The following is a 7268-nucleotide window of genomic DNA, read 5'->3' on the forward strand; positions in this document are numbered from 1 at the left end:
CTTCTGTCGGCATAGCTGTTTTTTATTTTAATAAAATAAAAGGATCTATATTTAAAAGATACAAACTATATATTCATAATACAAACTATAAATGACCGCACATTATTAACGTGCTCGAAAAAATACAAACTATATACATATATATATATATATATATATATATATATATATATATATATTCATAATATATGAAAAAAATACAAACTACATATATATTCATATGTATGTTTATATTTAACATGCTACATGTTAGTTGATATAATAATACATAAGAAAGCATAAATATATATATATATATATATATATATATATATATATATAATCTAACAAGATCCGGCCAAGGTTTAGGCGGCGGGCGGCGTGCCGCGGATCACTGACGTGGCAGATATGCCGACGGCAGCCGTCGGTATATGCTCTGAACGGTGCGGCCCGGATCGGTGACGTGGCCTGCGGACCTATGCCGACGGCCCGCCATCTCGATCGTCGGCATAGTTCTGATGACGTTAGCCAGGGGGTTGCCGGGCCCACGGTTATGCCGACGGCCCTTGTAAGCCGACGGCAGCTGTCGGCGTACATGCAGCTAGGCCGATGGCCGTTCTATGCCGACGGGTGTCGTCGGCTTAGCTCTGTGTAACCCGACGGCTAGGGTACGCCGACGGCCAGAACCAGGCTGTCGGCATAGCTCCGAAGAAGCCGACGGTAGCCGTCGGCATTGTTTTGGCCGTCGGGGTAGCGCCCTGTTCCGGTAGTGACTTCCCCTCGGCCTCCCTGCCTAGCCAACCTCATCCTTCTCCCCGCCGTCGGCAGCCGTGGGATGGAGAGGTGTTGTGATTCACAAGGATGGCTGCAGCAACGGCTTTGAGAGGCATGGCGACCAGGGAGGGAGGCGCGACAGGGAGGAGGAATCGAGGTTCGTGGGCCGGCTGGACTGGCCGGGGTCGATGTGGCCCACGCATCGGGTGCGAGCGGCGGCGGCGCTCTGCGTTCGGCTCGCATACGACGGTGGCGGTGCTTGGGGTAAAGGTAAGGCGGGGACGCGGCAGGCGGCAGAGGAGGACGGGACGGGCTGGATCCCGTCGGCGCCGGCGGGATCCGGAGGCTAATGATGGCCAGCGGCTAAGGCGCAAGCTCCGTCGGCTGCTTCCATGGCGTCTCGAGGTCCCTGATTTGTTTTTGCGTCTTGAGGTCCCTGTTGACGAGAGAGAAGGTGAGAGGGAGAAGAAGGGAAGGAAGGGATAGAAGGAGACGAAGGAGAAGGCGGGCATGGTCCAGTGCAGCTCCAGCGGCGGCGAGCAACGGCGGCGAGAGGTGGGGGCGCTCGGGGCCAGAGCTCCTCGTGTATCTCCTCTGCCTGCGCAGCACGACTCCCCGAAACGTTTTTTTAATGTACCAACTTAAATTAAATAAGTAGTGCGGGTTAATTTCCCAAAACATCAAGGACCTTTATGCAAAAAAGCCACGACGTTGAACCCGGAGACCCAATCCGTGCTTTATTATTAAACTAGTGCAAATGCCCGTGCGTTGCACCGGGCAACAAAAGAGGCACAACCTACTTAAGATCTAGCTCGAGAGATTTTCACACTGCAACTATGCCAATATGATGTTAATATGCCGGCAGTTTATTGTGCCTCTAATGTGATCCTCTTTCCAACCAACAAAAATGAGCATTGTTGAACACTGATTTTGATGGATAAAGGGGATGCAGCAACCAGATAAAGAAATCATATACTCCCTCCATCCGGAAATAAGTGACATTGTTTTAGATTTTGAATTAAAACAGCTTCACTTATTTCCGCAAGGAGGGAGTAATAGTTAATGTTCTGTACATTATTGCACTTTGAATCCAACCAAACAGAGGTGCATTATGGTATTTAAAGTTAATTTCATCCTTATACTAATAAATCAGAGTCTGCAATCTTATGTACTGAAAGGAGAATCAAAAGAGGAGACAACATATTTCCAGAGCTCTTAGATCCTTGATGACAAATTCTTAATGTTTCTGATAAACTTGTGTTCTCCAATTTTAGCCCAACACTCTGAACTATCTCATCATACAGTTTTGATAAACAATACAAAGAATTGTTTTCGCTTTTGAATATGCTTGGAGATGAAAACTGCTTGTTGCTATTTATAAAGAATGGAAGTTGGTTATGTACTGATAAAGTGGTAGCACGTAATACCTCCACCACAAGAATTTTTGCCTTCAATACATCCACATAATGTAATCCGACATTGTATCCCCTAAATCTGAAGGATTTCACTGTATTAGTAATCTGCAAGAGCACAGATCGCCACATTCATCTATTGGAGGGTTATCCAACAAAAAATCTTGTTATCACAACAGAACACAAGGTACAGAATATCACTGTATTAGTAATCTGCAAGAGCACAGATCGCCACATTCATCTATTGGAGGGTTATCCAACAAAAAATCTTGTTATCACAACAAAACACAAGTTACAGAATAGAGTAGCGCACCCATTTTATTAAAAGAAAACCATGCCAAACTTTAATAACCTGTATATATGTGGCCATGTTTTTTAGAGCGACTTCGATGAAAATCAGGGGCTCCACTGGTCTTAATGAAGAAAATAACATCACTCAGACCAAGTTACTAACAGACCTAAAACTATCATCTAGAAAGCTGTGATTTACTCTGTTTAACAAACAAAAATATGTGTTTATTTTGTCCCTAAGAAAATTTCAAACATGTGTACAAAAATAGTACCCAGGTTGTGCAAGCTAAATATCTACATTTTCTAAGTTTCAGTTGTAGCATCAGGAGTAATAGTCCCACTGTGCAAAATTCACAAGCAGAAACAAGATGTTCTAACTAACCTGGAATCGCCAGATGGAAGTAGCCGAAACAATGTGGCAAACACCTAGCCTTCTCTCCAGTCTATCAGATTTCTGATTGTAAACACAGCCTGAAAACTAAGAAGAAGGAATCATCAATTAAACCACAAGATAGCATATTGAACGATCTAATGGCGAGTCAGACACAAACTTCATAAGCTACAATCTTCTCTAGCAAAGAGGCATCATCGTCCCAGGTTATCTGATGGTTCTGTAGAGCCGCTGGGCTGAGCCACGTCACCCATCAGATGCAGGCAGAACCGTAGCATTCTCCTACCTGTACTCCATATTTGTAAGTGCTAATTACACAGGAAAACCAACAAAAGGACATCTTGGTTAAACCTCCTTATGCCATCTTTCTTTTGACATTCTACGAGCACTAACAAACTGAAATCCTCCGGTTTTCCACGGAAAAAGAACTTTCGCTGAACCAAGTATGAACAACAGCAGAGTGTGATGGGAACCACCCACTGCCCAACTCCTTCAGACCCACTTGATAAGAACTGTGTCTGCAAGAAACAAGACCATAAGATTTCAGAAAGCCATAGGCCAGAACAAAAATTGATAACAATGATAAAACAGGTAAAGTTGAAAAGGATTTTGTGCGTGTCCACTTTCCAATAGTGCATGGATAGGTCTGTAACATAGATAGATAGCCCCAATACTTCGCCATGCAGGCATGCCTAGACAGTTAGATTAGATAGAAATAGACTGCCTCAGCTGGGCACCAACCAACATACCTAGCTTCATGCACACATTAATTCACATGCTCACTCCTCACCATGAGATGAATCTGGAACCTTTTTGATTGCTCTTGTGAACTGAACCTAAGGAAGCAAACACATCAAGGTATACGAAAACCTATAACTGTACAATCAAACAGTTTCATGGGCTTCTATCTACTGGCCAATTCAGAAACAATCAACTAAAAAGCAATCAGAAGTGGCACCAATTCAGAAGCAATAAACTGAAACAAACATGGCTTCTATCGACTGATTAGCTTTCAAGGGGACACATACCTCTGGTGTAGCCGCCGCAGGAAACATTGGACGGCTCAAGAGATGTTCTTCTTCCGCCGGCGAACTCGGTGATCTATAAAATAAAAGTGACTGCAATGCTGAATGTTCAAAGTAAGAAGAAATTTAGCATCATATGCAACAGACTCGTAAGCAATTCTCAGTTTGCCTAATGGCTCCTAATAAGTCATGTTGCTTCCTTTTTTCCATCGAATTTTATGTGAGCAATGTGGTTCGGCATTTCATCAAACATGTGGAAGGCAGAGATGATATGCAGTAATCTAGAGGAAAATAGAGCACTTACATCTCATCATGGCTTAGTATGAAGAGAACAAACAGTTTCAGGGGCTTCTATCTACTGGCCAATTCAGAAACAATCAACTAAAAAGCAATCAGAAGTGGCACCAATTCAGAAGCAATAAACTGAAACAAACATGGCTTCTATCGACTGATTAGCTTTCAAGGGGACACATACCTCTGGTGTAGCCGCCGCAGGAAACATTGGACGGCTCGAGAGATGTTCTTCTTCCGCCGGCGAACTCGGTGATCTATAAAATAAAAGTGACTGCAATGCTGAATGTTCAAAGTAAGAAGAAATTTAGCATCATATGCAATAGACTCGTAAGCAATTCTCAGTTTGCCTAATGGCCCCTAATAAGCCATGTTGCTTCCTTTTTTTCATCGAATTTTATGTGAGCAATGTGGTTCGGCATTTCATCAAACATGTGGAAGGCAGAGATGATATGCAGTAATCTAGAGGAAAATAGAACACTTACATCTCATCATGGCTTAGTAGGAAGAGAACACGACTGATCATGGAGCCGTCGACGTCGAGGGAAGCGACAAACTGGACACACACTCAAAACGCGAATCTGAGGAAGCACGGCGCCCCGGCCCATGCCGTCGAAGATGCTTCGCGCCGTCTCCCCTATCCGTCGGGAAGCCTCCTGCACACAGCCGCCTCGCCCTCCTACGCATCATCTCCGCCCTCCTCCCGTCGCTCGCCGGTGAGACCACCACGACGTTGGTCTCTCCCCTCCAGCCGACCTCCTCTCCTCCGGCGTGCACTCGAGCCGGCCGGCCGGCGCGGGCACGGAGCGCGGCGGCCTGGGCCTCGGCGTGGGCGAACCGCGCACGGAGGACTTGGACGGTGCGGGGGAGGAGGGCGCGGCAGAGAGGGGGCAGGCCACGGTGCCGGGAGGACGGCACGGCGGAGGAGGCGGGGAGGCGCGGTCGCTTGATTCAGGGCTGGGGTATTTTCTCGCGAAATACGAAACGTTTTTTTCCACTTTTTTACTGTACTGCGGGTTAATTACTTAATACCATAGGGTTTTTTCTGAAAAAACGTCGCGACGGTGAACCCGAAGAGTCAATCCGAGCTTTATTATTATATTAAGGAGAGATTAGGGAGTGATTGATCGTCGGCTAGACCAGTTATATATGAATTGTCCATGGTGTGGAGAAGGTGGTCACGGTCCGCGGCACCGCCATCAGCGCCCACCTCTGCCCGAACCAGTGGCGGCTGACATTGGAACCCCAGGAGATGATCGACACACGTCATGTGGTGACCCAGGTGGCTGATGCAGTCGTCTCGTGGGATGGACGTGACGACGTCTATGGACCATGGTCTACCATCAAGTGAAGACGAAAGAGAAGTTAGTGTACGAGTTTTGCAGTGTAGGCTTTCCAACACTAGCCTAGCGCCTCCAGGAGAAATGTTGTTCTTCATCGTCCGTAGCACCGTCAAGTCAAGTAAGTGGTGTTTATTTTTCGGCTCGAGATGTCTCATGGACGCATGTGTTCGATGTTTCCACGAAAAAAATCGAGTGCTCCGCGTTATGCATTAGGCGCAAGTTGGGTGGTTTTTGTGCCCTAGTTCAAATCTAGTATCCTGTTGTTGTTGTTACCCAAACCTCAAGTGTGGTGGTTTTGGGGTAATAACTCTTCATAATACGATCTCACAAACTTGTTTTTGGTGGTGATTGTATTCCCATGCATGGTCACTCTATTGTTTGTTCCAATTTATGGATTTCCCTTAAAGTATTTACTCAGAAAAATAAATAAGTTCTGCATTAGTTACAGAGCACAAAGATGAACGCATCTTTTATCGTGGAAGAAACAAAGACTAGACACAATGGAGAGTAACATACACTAGTAACATACCCATATATCCCTAGACTATGGTACTACCTCAATAGTGGGTAGTAACATAAAAGTGGTAACATGCAAAGCTTCATTTATTAGGTTACATATTCATATTGCAATGGGACATGTGATGTTATAGTAACTAGCTAAGTTACTCAAACTACCTCTCTCCTCATTAACTCATTGCCACATAAGCAAATTTGCTGAGTTAGACTCGATGTTAGTACCGAAGTTACTCCCACTATGGCTAGTCTAATAGTACTGATAGCTAGTGCAGTAAGGTATGTTGCTAGTCATAGTGGCAGTAACTTAGCTAATAACATAACGCATAGCAAGACAAATTTGCTTATGTGACAAGCAATTAATGAGCAAAGAGAGGTTTTGGGTACCGTAGCATAACGTACCCCGAGGCAAGACGAGTCTATGTCTAAATAAACGAAGGCTTGCATCACACCACAATCATATTACTACCCACTATGGAGGTAGTAATATAGGCTGCACCTGCACGTTACTAGTCTAACTTACTCCCCATTATGACTAGCCTTAGTAAAATTCCGACCCATGCATTCGATGTTGAGCTCAATTTAAGAAGAACAATACAAGTAAGGAGCAGTAGAAACATATTGTAACATCACACAGTACACCACCACTGTCGATCCATGCAAGGATAGACGACCAGTGATGCGTGACAGAAACTATTATGGAAGGAAAAGAAGAACATTAAAGAGTGGATTACACGGTGGTAAATAAGCTCCGAAGTAACACCCATGCATGTTACCGGCAATGTCCGCTGGGGGTCTGGTCAGGGAGTCTAAACTGGAGGGGGCTCGCACAAGTTCTTGAAGGCGACCTGGCAAGGGGTGAACAACTGGTTCACGCACGTCTGGCCCAACCCTGGAGTGAAGGCGCAAAGCACGATGCACATCTTCTCCGCAAAGGCGTTGCACGCAGGTACGCATGCGGTACGGCATGGCGTCTTCGCACTAGGGCAAGCTAGCGGTTGCCGGTCGATGTAGGCCATCGCCGGCTGCCCCGCGGCAGACATGAGGATGACCACCAGCACCACGCCGATGGCTGCCATCTTAAGCGCGGATGTAGCCATTGGTCGTACCTAGGGCCAAGGAATGGCTTAGCTAGGAAGACAGTGCAAGATCGACAGGGAAGTGAGAATGTGTATGTGGTGCCCAGATGAGCAGGACGACGCACATGGAACTGGAATCATGGAGTATGTGTGTATATGCAGTATCATAC

General features: G+C 45.7%; 1 long non-coding RNA gene across 2 annotated transcripts; it reads right to left on the reverse strand.

Annotated features, from left to right (window-relative positions):
- Positions 1-1982: 1982 nt before the first annotated feature.
- LOC123066826 (uncharacterized) lies at positions 1983-5140 on the reverse strand. 2 transcript variants are annotated; one of them, XR_006431453.1, is made up of 4 exons: positions 4649-5140; positions 4348-4420; positions 2839-3365; positions 1983-2247 (listed from the first exon to the last, which is right to left on the reverse strand). It is a non-coding gene; the product is annotated as an uncharacterized lncRNA (long non-coding RNA). The 2 variants fall into 2 exon arrangements; XR_006431454.1 differs by lacking the exons at positions 4348-4420; positions 4649-5140 and adding exons at positions 3597-3683; positions 3876-4222 and having other exon boundaries at positions 1984-2247.
- Between the last annotated feature and the right edge of the window lie 2128 nt (positions 5141-7268).

The sequence above is a fragment of the Triticum aestivum genome, chromosome 3B (assembly GCF_018294505.1).
Source record: "Triticum aestivum cultivar Chinese Spring chromosome 3B, IWGSC CS RefSeq v2.1, whole genome shotgun sequence".
Classification (NCBI taxonomy): Eukaryota; Viridiplantae; Streptophyta; class Magnoliopsida; order Poales; family Poaceae; genus Triticum; species Triticum aestivum.